The sequence below is a fragment of the Bufo gargarizans genome, chromosome 4, assembly GCF_014858855.1.
Source record: "Bufo gargarizans isolate SCDJY-AF-19 chromosome 4, ASM1485885v1, whole genome shotgun sequence".
Classification (NCBI taxonomy): domain Eukaryota; kingdom Metazoa; phylum Chordata; class Amphibia; order Anura; family Bufonidae; genus Bufo; species Bufo gargarizans.
This window is the reverse complement of record NC_058083.1, coordinates 463,952,241-463,968,831: the sequence shown is the minus strand read 5'-3', so window position 1 is coordinate 463,968,831 and position 16,591 is coordinate 463,952,241.

The window sequence follows — 16,591 nt, the reverse complement described above, 5'->3', positions numbered from 1 at the left end:
GATTGGCACTATTTTGGGGTGCGCATGACTTTTTGATCGCTTGGTATTACACATTTTGTGATGTAAGGTGACAAAAATGACTTTTTTTACACAGTTTTTTTGTTTACGGTATTCATCTGAGGGGTTAGGTAATGTGATATTTTTATAGAGCAGGTTCTTACGGACACGGAGATACCTAATATGTATACTTGTTTTTCTATTTACTTAAGTGTTACACAATACCAGCATTTTTTTAACAAAAAAAAAAGATGTTTTAGTGTCTCCATATTTTGAGCCATAGTTATTTATATTTTTTGGGCGATTGACTTAGGTAGGGGCTCATTTTTTGCGGGATGAGGTGACAGTTAGATTGGTACTATTTTGGGGGGCATACGCCTTTTTGATCACTTGGTGTTTGATCACTTTTTGTGATGTAAGGTGACTGTTTTTTACACCGTTTTTATTTTTATTTTAATTTATCGGACAGAGTGGATCATGTGATGTATTTATAGAGCCGGTCATTACGGACACAGCGATACCTAATATGTGTGGGTTTTTTATTTTATTTTTCAGTTTTTTATTATATAATAAGGTAAAAAGGGTGTTTTTTTTTTGTTTTTTTCATTTATTAATTCTATTACTTTATTAATTATATTAAAAACACTTTTTAGTAACTTTTTTTCTTTACTCTATTTCTGATGTTCACTTTTGGGGGTGTGATCCCCTCTAGAGATTTCCCGAATAGTTCCCGGCGAACATAGCTTGTTCACGTTCGCCGCTGCGGGCGAACATATGCGATGTTCGGTCCACCTCCTATACGTCATCATTGAGCAAACTTTGACCCTGTACCTCACAGTCAGCAGACACATTCCGGCCAATCAGCATACCCTCCCTCCCAGACCCTCCCACCGCCTATCAAAAAGCAAGGACAGCATCCATCTTAGATTCATTCTGAAACTGCAGTGTCACAAAGTTGTAATCGCAATGCGATTAATACAGGTTATATTAATCGCATTGAGATTACAACTTAGAGCTGGGTTCCTAATGGTTATATTGATAGAATATAACGAAGATTGAGAATATAGTGCTATGTTAATTCTAGCAATACAACCATTAGGAACTCAGATCTAAGTTGTAATCGCAATGCGAATAATGCAGGTTATAACGCATTGTGAATTCAAGCTAGCGAATGCAAGCTAAGTTCCTAATGGTTGTATTGCTAGAATTGACGAATATAGCGAATATAGCACTATATTCTCAATCTTCGTTATATTCTAGCAATACAACCATTAGGAACCCAGCAGCTCTAAGTTGAATTCGCAATGCGATTAATATAACCTGCATTAATCGCATTGCGATTACAACTTTCTCAAATCCGACAGTACATTCTAGCATGGAGCCGTTCCCATGGTGATGGGGACGCTCCATGTGCACAGAAGTCGGCAGAAGCTCTAAGTTGAAATCGCAATGCGATTAATTCAAGTTCTATAAATCGCATTGCGATTTCAACAGAACTTCTGCTGACTTTCGTGCTCATGGAACGTCCCTATCACCATGGGATCGACTCCATGCTAGAATGTACTGTCGGATTTGAGAAAGTTGAAATCGCAATCCGATTAATTCAAGTTCTATAAATCGCATTGCGATTTCAACAGAACTTCTGCTGACTTCCGTGCTCATGGAGCGTCCCCATCACCATGGGAACGACTCCATGCTAGAATGTACTGTCGGATTTGAGAAAGTTGTAATCGCAATGCGATTAATGCAGGTTATATAAATCGCATTGCGATTTTAACTTACCACACTCTGCGTCAACTACATAATTTTCGATGGGTGTTTTGCCATGGATCCCCCTCCAGCATACCACAGTCCAGGTTTTAGTCCCCTTGAAACAACTTTTCCATCACTATTGTGGCCGCAAAGAGTACCTGTGGGTTTTCAAATTCGCCTTCCTATTGATGTCTATTGCGGTTCGCCCGGTTCGCACGTTCGCTAACATTTGCACAAATTCGCGTTCGTGAACGGAAAGTTTTATGTTTGCGACATCACTAATCTCCTCTGCGATGCATTACAATACACTAACAGGTCAGCCTGAGGCTGGATCTCCTTGGCTCCCATAGAAGGCAGGTCTTGATGCCGTGCAAGGCATTGGGCAGCCTCTGCACGGCATCGTGCTGCCTTCTGAGACATCGAGTCCCTGCCACAGCAGCGCGGGGACTCTATGGGCTCACTCAAATACAAATCCCTTCTATGCTGCGGTTGGCGGCATAGAAGGGATTAATCCGCAGCGATCGCCGATATTGTGGGGGGGGGGGGGTCACAGGACTCCCCTCAGCATTTTTCCCCCTCGGCGCGGTGGTGATCGGAAATACACAGGACATACAGGTACTCTCTGTGTCCTGAAGTACCGGGACATCAGGGCGTAACCTGTACGCCCTGTATCCCCAACAGATTAAACATATGTATTTGACCTGTATTTGTACTGGCCTGCAGTAAAATTTAGATCCATTGACCGTGTAATATACCTCCGACCACATAATTACTTGATCTTTTCTGTCCGGTGAATGCCTAATGTTTGGGGCCTGTAGTCCAGTGGCCTAAATTAAAATTTGTATCCGTTGACCGCATAATGTACCTCGAGCCACATAATCAGAATTTCTTTTATGTCAGGTGAATGCCTAATTTTTTAGGCCTGTACTCCCGTGGCCTAAAATAAAAAATTTCTAGGCTCCAACAGGGCACATTTCAGGCAATTTCCCTTTAAGACGCATAAAAATGTCGCCTAATTAAGATACATATTTTTTGTTTGAATTTTTGTCCTTGATCCCCCTTCTAGTATGTCACTGTCCATGTTGTGGGACTATTTGTGCACTTCTACTAAGTATTTGTTGGCTGAAAATATGAGCTGAAGGTTTTTTAGGTTCGCCTGCCATTAAAGCGAATTGGGCCAGCCGCAAACTGGCGGTTTGCGAACATTTGATCGCATTCGCGCGATCGCGTTTGCAAACCGTCCCAGCCAATGTTTGTTCCATCACTGCTGTCATAGTAAGGTTTTATGCACATGGCACAGCCCTGTATGTGAACTTATGGAATCTATACGCAGGGGCGGATTGATGCCCAAGGGGCCACCCAAGCCCCCCCTGTAGCCTCTTGCCAGGTACATAAAAATCTGAAGCTTTCAGCATTAATTAATGCTAGGAGCATCAGGTACTTACACACCTGGCCAACGGCTGAATTCAGCTGTATCCCCATCCTCAGCATGGTGATAGGGTAGTATTTTATGTTGCACTGTGGTATTTGGTTTTCCTGGTGTGGTATTTTGTGCCGCACTACAGTATTGTTGGCACTGCCTACTTCTGTTGTCCATGCCTACTTGTGTTGGTCCTGCCTTCTGTCAATTTGGATTTGCCTAAAACTTATGGCCACTTATAGGTTTTTCCAAGTCCACTTTAAGTTCTCAGTCCGCCCCTGTCTATACGGTTCTGTAGTACAAAGCCGTAGAAACTGTGTGCCACCATATGTGTGCTGCCAGTGGAGCAACATTGTTTTTTTTTTTTTTCGTAGGATTCATAGAGAATCTCATGGGGAAAACAAATATGTGTATACCTTTGTTTGGAATCATTACTTACCTAACGAAGGAGACGATCCGTCGCATTCAAGAAGTCTTGTTTTTCCAGGACTAGAGCAGCAGCTCAGAGCACTGACCTACATATCCTCCACAAGCACTTTGCATGTACAGTCGTGGCCAAAAGTTTTGAGAATTACATAAATATTGGAAATTGGAAAAGTTGCTGCTTAAGTTTTTATAATAGTAATTTGCATATACTCCAGAATGTTATGAAGAGTGATCAGATGAATTGCATAGTCCTTCTTTGCCATGAAAATGAACTTAATCCCCCAAAAAACTTTCCACTGCATTTCATTGCTGTCATTAAAGGACCTGCTGAGATCATTTCAGTAATCGTCTGTTGACGAGCACAAGGCTGGAGATCATTCTGTCAGGCTGATTGGGTTAAAATGGCAGACTTGACCTGTTAAAAGGAGGGTGATGCTTGAAATCATTGTTCTTCCATTGTTAACCATGGTGACCTGTAAAGAAACGCGTGCAGCCATCATTGCATTGCATAAAAATGGCTTCACAGGCAAGGATATTGTGGCTACTAAGATTGCACCTCAATCAACAATTTATAGGATCATCAAGAATTCCAAGGAAAGAGGTTCAATTCTTGTTAAGAAGGCTTCAGGGCGTCCAAGAAAGTCCAGCAAGCGCCAGGATCGTCTCCTAAAGAGGATTCAGCGGCGGGATCGGAGTGCCACCAGTGCAGAGATTGCTCAGGAATGGCAGCAGGCAGGTGTGACCGCATCTGCAGGCACAGTGAGGCAATGACTTTTGGAAGATTGCCTGGTGTCAAGAAGGGCAGCAAAGAAGCCACTTCTCTCAAAAAAAAAACATCAGGGACAGATTGATCTTCTGCAGAAAATATGGTGAATGGACTGCTGAGGACTGGGGCAAAGTCATATTCTCCGATGTAGCCTCTTTCCGATTGTTTGGGGCATCAGGAAAAAGGCTTGTCCGGAGAAGAAAAGGTGAGTGCTACCATCAGTCCTGTCATTCCAACAGTAAAGCATCCTGAGACCATTCATGTGTGGGGTTGCTTCTCATCCAAGGGAGTGGGCTCACTCACAATTTTGCCCAAAAACACAGCCATGAATAAAGAATGGTACCAAAACACCCTCCAACAGCAACTTCTTCCAACAATCCAACCATAGTTTGGTGAAGAACAATGCATTTTCCAGCATGATGGAGCACCGTGCCATAAGGCAAAAGTGATAACTAAGTGGCTCGGGGACCAAAACATTGACATTTTGGGTCCATGGCCTGGAAACTCCCCAGATCTTAATCCCATTGAGAACTTGTGGTCAATCCTCAAGAGGCGGATGGACAAACAAAAACCCACTAATTCTGACAAACTCCAAGAAGTGATTATGAAAGAATGGGTTGCTATCAGTCAGGAATTGGTCCAGAAGTTGATTGAGAGCATGCCCAGTCGAATTGCAGAGGTCCAGAAAAAGAAGGGCCAACACTGCAAATACTGACTCTTTGCATAAATGTCATGTAATTGTCGATAAAAGCCTTTGAAATGTATGAAGTGCGTGTAATTATATTTCACTACATCACAGAAACAACTGAAACAAAGACCTAAAAGCAGTTTAGCAGCAAACTTTGTGAAAACTAATATTTGTGTCATTCTCAAAACTTTTGGCCACGACTAGGGATGAGCGAACTCGAACTGTATAGTTCGGGTTCGTACCGAATTTTGGGGTGTCCGTGACACGGACCCGAACCCGGACATTTTCGTAAAAGTCCGGGTTCGGTGTTCGTCGCTTTCTTCGCGCTTTTGTGACGCTTTCTTGGCGCTTTTTGAAAGGCTGCAAAGCAGCCAATCAACAAGCGTCATACTACTTGCCCCAAGAGGCCATCACAGCCATGCCTACTATTGGCATGGCTGTGATTGGCCAGAGCACCATGTGACCCAGCCTCTATTTAAGCTGGAGTCACATAGCGCCGCCCGTCACTCTGCTCTGATTAGCGTAGGGAGAGGTTGCGGCTGCGACAGTAGGGCGAGATTAGGCAGATTAACTCCTCCAAAGGACTTGATTAACTGATCGATCTGCAGCTGTGGATCATTGAGCTGCTGATCCTCAATTGCTCACTGTTTTTAGGCTGCACAGACCGTTTGTCAGTCACATTTTTCTGGGGTGATCGGCGGCCATTTTGTGTCTTGTGGTGCGCCAGCACAAGCTGCGACCAAGTGCATTTAACCCTCAATGGTGTGGTTGTTTTTTGGCTAAAGCCTACATCAGGGTGAAGCTGTCACACCAAGTGCATTTAACCAGCAATAGTCTGTTCATTTTTTGGCCATATACAAAATCAGGGGCAAGCTGCGCCTGTCACCAAGTGCATTTAACCCTCAATGGTGTGGTTGTTTTTTGGCTAAAGCCTACATCAGGGTGAAGCTGTCACACCAAGTGCATTTAACCAGCAATAGTCTGTACATTTTTTGGCCATATACAAAATCAGGGGCAAGCTGCGCCTGTCACCAAGTGCATTTAACCCTCAATGGTGTGGTTGTTTTTTGGCTAAAGCCTACATCAGGGTGAAGCTGTCACACCAAGTGCATTTAACCAGCAATAGTCTGTTTATTTTTTGGCCATATCCCAGTCTAATTCTGTCACTAAATCCATACCGGTCACCCAGCGCCTAAATACTAGGCCTCAAATTTATATCCAGCTAAATCTGTCCCTAGTGCTGTAGCTGGGCGAGTTATTTAGTGTCCGTTCAAGCACATTTCTTGTTCTGGGTTGAAATACAATTCCCAATTTAGCAATTTCATAATTTAGTGGTTCCTGCTATATCAGAGCTATTTGAAATCTATCCCTAAAAGGGTATATAATATTCAAGGTGCACATTGGGTCATTCAGAATAACTTCACACACACCCGCTACTGTGTATTTCCAAGTCTAATTCTGTCACTAAACCCATACCTGTCACGCAGCGCCTAAATACTAGGCCTCAAATTTATATCCAGCTAAATCTGTCCCTAGTGCTGTAGCTGGGCGAGTTATTTAGTGTCCGTTCAAGCACATTTCTTGTTCTGGGTTGAAATACAATTCCCAATTTAGCAATTTCATAATTTAGTGGTTTCTGCTATATCAGAGCTATTTGAAATCTATCCCTAAAAGGGTATATAATATTCAAGGTGCACATTGGGTCATTCAGAATAACTTCACACACACCCGCTACTGTGTATTTCCAAGTCTAATTCTGGCACTAAACCCATACCTGTCACGCAGCGCCTAAATACTAGGCCTCAAATTTATATCCCGCTAAATCTGTCCCTAGTGCTGTAGCTGGGCGAGTTATTTAGTGTCCGTTCAAGCACATTTCTTGTTCTGGGTTGAAATACAATTCCCAATTTAGCAATTTCATAATTTAGTGGTTTCTGCTATATCAGAGCTATTTGAAATCTATCCCTAAAAGGGTATATAATATTCAAGGTGCACATTGGGTCATTCAGAATAACTTCACACACACCCGCTACTGTGTATTTCCAAGTCTAATTCTGGCACTAAACCCATACCTGTCACCCAGCGCCTAAATACTAGGCCTCAAATTTATATCCCGCTAAATCTGTCCCTAGTGCTGTAGCTGGGCGAGTTATTTAGTGTCCGTTCAAGCACATTTCTTGTTCTGGGTTGAAATACAATTCCCAATTTAGCAATTTCATAATTTAGTGGTTTCTGCTATATCAGAGCTATTTGAAATCTATCCCTAAAAGGGTATATAATATTCAAGGTGCACATTGGGTCATTCAGAATAACTTCACACACACCCGCTACTGTGTATTTCCAAGTCTAATTCTGGCACTAAACCCATACCTGTCACCCAGCGCCTAAATACTAGGCCTCAAATTTATATCCCGCTAAATCTGTCCTTAGTGCTGTAGCTGGGCGAGTTATTTAGTGTCCGTTCAAGCACATTTCTTGTTCTGGGTTGAAATACAATTCCCAATTTAGCAATTTCATAATTTAGTGGTTTCTGCTATATCAGAGCTATTTGAAATCTATCCCTAAAAGGGTATATAATATTCAAGGTGCACATTGGGTCATTCAGAATAACTTCACACACACCCGCTACTGTGTATTTCCAAGTCTAATTCTGGCACTAAACCCATACCTGTCACCCAGCGCCTAAATACTAGGCCTCAAATTTATATCCCGCTAAATCTGTCCTTAGTGCTGTAGCTGGGCGAGTTATTTAGTGTCCGTTCAAGCACATTTCTTGTTCTGGGTTGAAATACAATTCCCAATTTAGCAATTTCATAATTTAGTGGTTTCTGCTATATCAGAGCTATTTGAAATCTATCCCTAAAAGGGTATATAATATTCAAGGTGCACATTGGGTCATTCAGAATAACTTCACACACACCCGCTACTGTGTATTTCCAAGTCTAATTCTGTCACTAAACCCATACCTGTCACGCAGCGCCTAAATACTAGGCCTCAAATTTATATCCCGCTAAATCTGTCCTTAGTGCTGTAGCTGGGCGAGTTATTTAGTGTCCGTTCAAGCACATTTCTTGTTCTGGGTTGAAATACAATTCCCAATTTAGCAATTTCATAATTTAGTGGTTTCTGCTATATCAGAGCTATTTGAAATCTATCCCTAAAAGGGTATATAATATTCAAGGTGCACATTGGGTCATTCAGAATAACTTCACACACACCCGCTACTGTGTATTTCCAAGTCTAATTCTGGCACTAAACCCATACCTGTCACCCAGCGCCTAAATACTAGGCCTCAAATTTATATCCCGCTAAATCTGTCCTTAGTGCTGTAGCTGGGCGAGTTATTTAGTGTCCGTTCAAGCACATTTCTTATTCTGGGTTGAAATACAATTCCCAATTTAGCAATTTCATAATTTAGTGGTTTCTGCTATATCAGAGCTATTTGAAATCTATCCCTAAAAGGGTATATAATATTCAAGGTGCACATTGGGTCATTCAGAATAACTTCACACACACCCGCTACTGTGTATTTCCAAGTCTAATTCTGGCACTAAACCCATACCTGTCACCCAGCGCCTAAATACTAGGCCTCAAATTTATATCCCGCTAAATCTGTCCTTAGTGCTGTAGCTGGGCGAGTTATTTAGTGTCCGTTCAAGCACATTTCTTGTTCTGGGTTGAAATACAATTCCCAATTTAGCAATTTCATAATTTAGTGGTTTCTGCTATATCAGAGCTATTTGAAATCTATCCCTAAAAGGGTATATAATATTCAAGGTGCACATTGGGTCATTCAGAATAACTTCACACACACCCGCTACTGTGTATTTCCAAGTCTAATTCTGGCACTAAACCCATACCTGTCACCCAGCGCCTAAATACTAGGCCTCAAATTTATATCCCGCTAAATCTGTCCTTAGTGCTGTAGCTGGGCGAGTTATTTAGTGTCCGTTCAAGCACATTTCTTGTTCTGGGTTGAAATACAATTCCCAATTTAGCAATTTCATAATTTAGTGGTTTCTGCTATATCAGAGCTATTTGAAATCTATCCCTAAAAGGGTATATAATATTCAAGGTGCACATTGGGTCATTCAGAATAACTTCACACACACCCGCTACTGTGTATTTCCAAGTCTAATTCTGGCACTAAACCCATACCTGTCACCCAGCGCCTAAATACTAGGCCTCAAATTTATATCCCGCTAAATCTGTCCTTAGTGCTGTAGCTGGGCGAGTTATTTAGTGTCCGTTCAAGCACATTTCTTGTTCTGGGTTGAAATACAATTCCCAATTTAGCAATTTCATAATTTAGTGGTTTCTGCTATATCAGAGCTATTTGAAATCTATCCCTAAAAGGGTATATAATATTCAAGGTGCACATAGGGTCATTCAGAATAACTTCACACACCCGCTACTGTGCATTTCCAAATCTAATTCTGTCACTAAACCCATACCTGTCACCCAGCGCCTAAATACTAGGCCTCAAATTTATATCCCGCTAAATCTCTCGTTACCGCTGTCCTGTTGTGGCTGGGAAAGTTATTTAGTGTCCGTCAAAGCACATTTTTTGTTCTGGGTTGAAATACAATTCCCAATTTAGCAATTTCATAATTTAGTCGTTTCTGCTATATCAGAGCTATTTGAAATCTATCCCTAAAAGGGTAGATCATATTGAAGGTGCACATAGGGTCATTCAGAATAACTTCACACACACGCTTCTGTGCATTTCCAAGTCTAATTCTGTCACTAAATCCATACCGGTCACCCAGCGCCTAAATACTAGGCCTCAAATTTATATCCCGCTGAATTTGAATACAATACATTGGGCCAAATAATATATTTGTTGTTGTGGTGAACCATAACAATGAGAAAAACATCTAGTAAGGGACGCGGACGTGGACATGGTCGTGGTGGTGTTAGTGGACCCTCTGGTGCTGGGAGAGGACGTGGCCGTTCTGCCACATCCACACGTCCTAGTGTACCAACTACCTCAGGTCCCAGTAGCCGCCAGAATTTACAGCGATATATGGTGGGGCCCAATGCCGTTCTAAGGATGGTAAGGCCTGAGCAGGTACAGGCATTAGTCAATTGGGTGGCCGACAGTGGATCCAGCACGTTCACATTATCTCCCACCCAGTCTTCTGCAGAAAGCGCACAGATGGCGCCTGAAAACCAACCCCATCAGTCTGTCACATCACCCCCATGCATACCAGGGAAACTGTCTCAGCCTCAAGTTATGCAGCAGTCTCTTATGCTGTTTGAAGACTCCGCTGGCAGGGTTTCCCAAGGGCATCCACCTAGCCCTTCCCCAGCGGTGAAAGACATAGAATGCACTGACGCACAACCACTTATGTTTCCTGATGATGAGGACATGGGAATACCACCTCAGCATGTCTCTGATGATGACGAAACACAGGTGCCAACTGCTGCGTCTTTCTGCAGTGTGCAGACTGAACAGGAGGTCAGGGATCAAGACTGGGTGGAAGACGATGCAGGGGACGATGAGGTCCTAGACCCCACATGGAATGAAGGTCGTGCCACTGACTTTCACAGTTCGGAGGAAGAGGCAGTGGTGAGACCGAGCCAACAGCGTAGCAAAAGAGGGAGCAGTGGGCAAAAGCAGAACACCCGCCGCCAAGAGACTCCGCCTGCTACTGACCGCCGCCATCTGGGACCGAGCACCCCAAAGGCAGCTTCAAGGAGTTCCCTGGCATGGCACTTCTTCAAACAATGTGCTGACGACAAGACCCGAGTGGTTTGCACGCTGTGCCATCAGAGCCTGAAGCGAGGCATTAACGTTCTGAACCTGAGCACAACCTGCATGACCAGGCACCTGCATGCAAAGCATGAACTGCAGTGGAGTAAACACCTTAAAACCAAGGAAGTCACTCAGGCTCCCCCTGCTACCTCTTCTGCTGCTGCCGCCTCGGCCTATTCTGCTGCTGCCGCCTCGGCCTCTTCCTCCGCCTCTGGAGGAACGTTGGCACCTGCCGCCCAGCAAACAGGGGATGTACCACCAACACCACCACCACCACCTCCGTCACCAAGCGTCTCAACCATGTCACACGCCAGCGTTCAGCTCTCCATCTCACAAACATTTGATAGAAAGCATAAATTCCCACCTAGCCACCCTCGATCCCTGGCCCTGAATGCCAGCATTTCTAAACTACTGGCCTATGAAATGCTGTCATTTAGGCTGGTGGACACAGACAGCTTCAAACAGCTCATGTCGCTTGCTGTCCCACAGTATGTTGTTCCCAGCCGGCACTACTTCTCCAAGAGAGCCGTGCCTTCCCTGCACAACCAAGTATCCGATAAAATCAAGTGTGCACTGCGCAACGCCATCTGTGGCAAGGTCCACCTAACCACAGATACGTGGACCAGTAAGCACGGCCAGGGACGCTATATCTCCCTAACTGCACACTGGGTAAATGTAGTGGCAGCTGGGCCCCAGGCGGAGAGCTGTTTGGCGCACGTCCTTCCGCCGCCAAGGATCGCAGGGCAACATTCTTTGCCTCCTGTTGCCACCTCCTCCTTCTCGGCTTCCTCCTCCTCTTCTTCCACCTGCTCATCCAGTCAGCCACACACCTTCACCACCAACTTCAGCACAGCCCGGGGTAAACGTCAGCAGGCCATTCTGAAACTCATATGTTTGGGGGACAGGCCCCACACTGCACAGGAGTTGTGGCGGGGTATAGAACAACAGACCGACGAGTGGTTGCTGCCGGTGAGCCTCAAGCCCGGCCTGGTGGTGTGTGATAATGGGCGAAATCTCGTTGCAGCTCTGGGACTAGCCAATTTGACGCACATCCCTTGCTTGGCGCATGTGCTGAATTTGGTGGTGCAGAAGTTCATTCACAACTACCCCGACATGTCAGAGCTGCTGCATAAAGTGCGGGCCGTCTGTTCGCGCTTCCGGCGTTCACATCCTGCTGCTGCTCGCCTGTCTGCGCTACAGCGTAACTTCGGCCTTCCCGCTCACCGCCTCATATGCGACGTGCCCACCAGGTGGAACTCCACCTTGCACATGCTGGACAGACTGTGCGAGCAGCAGCAGGCCATAGTGGAGTTTCAGCTGCAGCACGCACGGGTCAGTCGCACTACAGAACAGCACCACTTCACCACCAATGACTGGGCCTCCATGCGAGACCTGTGTGCCCTGTTGCGCTGTTTCGAGTACTCCACCAACATGGCCAGTGGCGATGACACCGTTATCAGCGTTACAATACCACTTCTATGTCTCCTTGAGAAAACACTTAGGGCGATGATGGAAGAGGAGGTGGCCCAGGAGGAGGAGGAGGAGGAGGAGGAAGAGGGGTCATTTTTAGCACTTTCAGGCCAGTCTCTTCGAAGTGACTCAGAGGGAGGTTTTTGGCAACAGCAGAGGCCAGGTACAAATGTGGCCAGCCAGGGCCCACTACTGGAGGACGAGGAGGACGAGGATGAGGAGGAGGTGGAGGAGGATGAGGATGAAGCATGGTCACAGCGGGGTGGCACCCAACGCAGCTCGGGTCCATCACTGGTGCGTGGCTGGGGGGAAAGGCAGGACGATGACGATACGCCTCCCACAGAGGACAGCTTGTCCTTATCCCTGGGCAGCCTGGCACACATGAGCGACTACATGCTGCAGTGCCTGCGCAACGACAGCAGAGTTGCCCACATTTTAACCTGTGCGGACTACTGGGTTGCCACCCTGCTGGATCCACGCTACAAAGACAATGTGCCCACCTTACTTCCTGCACTGGAGCGTGATAGGAAGATGCGCGAGTACAAGCGCACGTTGGTAGACGCGCTACTGAGAGCATTCCCAAATGTCACAGGGGAACAAGTGGAAGCCCAAGGCCAAGGCAGAGGAGGAGCAAGAGGTCGCCAAGGCAGCTGTGTCACGGCCAGCTCCTCTGAGGGCAGGGTTAGCATGGCAGAGATGTGGAAAACTTTTGTCAACACGCCACAGCTAACTGCACCACCACCTGATACGCAACGTGTTAGCAGGAGGCAACATTTCACTAACATGGTGGAACAGTACGTGTGCACACCCCTCCACGTACTGACTGATGGTTCGGCCCCATTCAACTTCTGGGTCTCTAAATTGTCCACGTGGCCAGAGCTAGCCTTTTATGCCTTGGAGGTGCTGGCCTGCCCGGCAGCCAGCGTTTTGTCTGAACGTGTATTCAGCACGGCAGGGGGCGTCATTACAGACAAACGCAGCCGCCTGTCTACAGCCAATGTGGACAAGCTGACGTTCATAAAAATGAACCAGGCATGGATCCCACAGGACCTGTCCGTCCCTTGTCCAGATTAGACATTAACTACCTCCCCATAACCATATATTATTGGACTCCAGGGCACTTCCTCATTCAATCCTATTTTTATTTTCATTTTACCATTATATTGCGATGCTACCCAAAGTTGAATGAACCTCTCCTCTGCCTGTGTGCTAGGCCTAAATATATGCCAATGGACTGTTGCAGTGGTGGCTGACATGAAGCCTGATTCTCTGCTATGACATGCAGACTAATTCTCTGCTGACATGAAGCCAGATTGTCTGTTACGGGACCTCTCTCCTCTGCCTGGGTGCTGGGCCTAAATTTATGACAATGGACTGTTGCAGTGGTGGCTGACGTGAAGCCTGATTCTCTGCTATGACATGCAGACTGATTCTCTGCTGTCATGAAGCCAGATTGTCTGTTACGGGACCTCTCTGCTCTGCCTGTGTGCTAGGCCTAAATATATGCCAATGGACTGTTGCAGTGGTGGGTGACGTGAAGCCTGATTCTCTGCTATGATATGAAGACTGATTCTCTGCTGACATGAAGCCAGATTGTCTGTTACGGGACCTTTCTCCTCTGCCTGGGTTCTGGGCCTAAATTTATGAAAATTGACTCTTACAGTGGTGGGTGACGTGAAGCCTGATTCTCTGCTATGATATGAAGACTGATTCTCTGCTGACATGAAGCCAGATTGTCTGTTACGGGACCTTTCTCCTCTGCCTGGGTTCTGGGCCTAAATTTATGAAAATTGACTCTTACAGTGGTGGGTGACGTGAAGCCTGATTCTCTGCTATGATATGAAGACTGATTCTCTGCTGACATGAAGCCAGATTGTCTGTTACGGGACCTTTCTCCTCTGCCTGGGTTCTGGGCCTAAATTTATGAAAATTGACTCTTACAGTGGTGGGTGACGTGAAGCCTGATTCTCTGCTATGATATGAAGACTGATTCTCTGCTGACATGAAGCCAGATTGTCTGTTACGGGACCTTTCTCCTCTGCCTGGGTTCTGGGCCTAAATTTATGAAAATTGACTCTTACAGTGGTGGGTGACGTGAAGCCTGATTCTCTGCTATGATATGAAGACTGATTCTCTGCTGACATGAAGCCAGATTGTCTGTTACGGGACCTTTCTCCTCTGCCTGGGTTCTGGGCCTAAATTTATGAAAATTGACTCTTACAGTGGTGGGTGACGTGAAGCCTGATTCTCTGCTATGATATGAAGACTGATTCTCTGCTGACATGAAGCCAGATTCTCTGTTACGGGACCTCTCTCCTCTGCCTGGGTGCTGGGCCTAAATTTATGACAATGGACTGTTGCAGTGGTGGCTGACGTGAAGCCTGATTCTCTGCTATGACATGCAGACTGATTCTCTGCTGACATGAAGCCAGATCCTCTGTTACGGGACCTCTCTCCTCTGCCTGTGTGTGTGCTGGGCCTAAATATATGCCAATGGACTGTTGCAGTGGTGGCTGACGTGAAGCCTCATTCTCTGCTATGACATGCAGACTAATTCTCTGCTGACATGAAGACAGATTCTCTGTTACGGGACCTCCCTCCTCTGCCTGGGTGCTGGGCCTAAATATATGCCAATGGACTGTTGCAGTGGTGGGTGACGTGAAGCCTCATTCTCTGCTATGACATGCAGACTAATTCTCTGCTGACATGAAGCCAGATTGTCTGTTACGGGACCTCTCTCCTCTGCCTGTGTGTGTGCTGGGCCTAAATATATGCCAATGGACTGTTGCAGTGGTGGCTGACGTGAAGCCTCATTCTCTGCTATGACATGCAGACTGATTCTCTGCTGACATGAAGCCAGATCGTCTGTTACGGGACCTCTCTGCTCTGCCTGTGTGCTAGGCCTAAATATATGCCAATGGACTGTTGCAGTGGTGGGTGACGTGAAGCCTCATTCTCTGCTATGACATGCAGACTGATTCTCTGCTGTCATGAAGCCAGATTGTCTGTTACGGGACCTCTCTGCTCTGCCTGTGTGCTAGGCCTAAATATATGCCAATGGACTGTTGCAGTGGTGGCTGACGTGAAGCCTGATTCTCTGCTATGACATGCAGACTGATTCTCTGCTGTCATGAAGCCAGATTGTCTGTTACGGGACCTCTCTGCTCTGCCTGTGTGCTAGGCCTAAATATATGCCAATGGACTGTTGCAGTGGTGGGTGACGTGAAGCCTGATTCTCTGCTATGATATGAAGACTGATTCTCTGCTGACATGAAGCCAGATTGTCTGTTACGGGACCTTTCTCCTCTGCCTGGGTTCTGGGCCTAAATTTATGAAAATTGACTCTTACAGTGGTGGGTGACGTGAAGCCTGATTCTCTGCTATGATATGAAGACTGATTCTCTGCTGACATGAAGCCAGATTGTCTGTTACGGGACCTTTCTCCTCTGCCTGGGTTCTGGGCCTAAATTTATGAAAATTGACTCTTACAGTGGTGGGTGACGTGAAGCCTGATTCTCTGCTATGATATGAAGACTGATTCTCTGCTGACATGAAGCCAGATTGTCTGTTACGGGACCTTTCTCCTCTGCCTGGGTTCTGGGCCTAAATTTATGAAAATTGACTCTTACAGTGGTGGGTGACGTGAAGCCTGATTCTCTGCTATGATATGAAGACTGATTCTCTGCTGACATGAAGCCAGATTGTCTGTTACGGGACCTTTCTCCTCTGCCTGGGTTCTGGGCCTAAATTTATGAAAATTGACTCTTACAGTGGTGGGTGACGTGAAGCCTGATTCTCTGCTATGATATGAAGACTGATTCTCTGCTGACATGAAGCCAGATTGTCTGTTACGGGACCTTTCTCCTCTGCCTGGGTTCTGGGCCTAAATTTATGAAAATTGACTCTTACAGTGGTGGGTGACGTGAAGCCTGATTCTCTGCTATGATATGAAGACTGATTCTCTGCTGACATGAAGCCAGATTCTCTGTTACGGGACCTCTCTCCTCTGCCTGGGTGCTGGGCCTAAATTTATGACAATGGACTGTTGCAGTGGTGGCTGACGTGAAGCCTGATTCTCTGCTATGACATGCAGACTGATTCTCTGCTGACATGAAGCCAGATCCTCTGTTACGGGACCTCTCTCCTCTGCCTGTGTGTGTGCTGGGCCTAAATATATGCCAATGGACTGTTGCAGTGGTGGCTGACGTGAAGCCTCATTCTCTGCTATGACATGCAGACTAATTCTCTGCTGACATGAAGACAGATTCTCTGTTACGGGACCTCCCTCCTCTGCCTGGGTGCTGGGCCTAAATA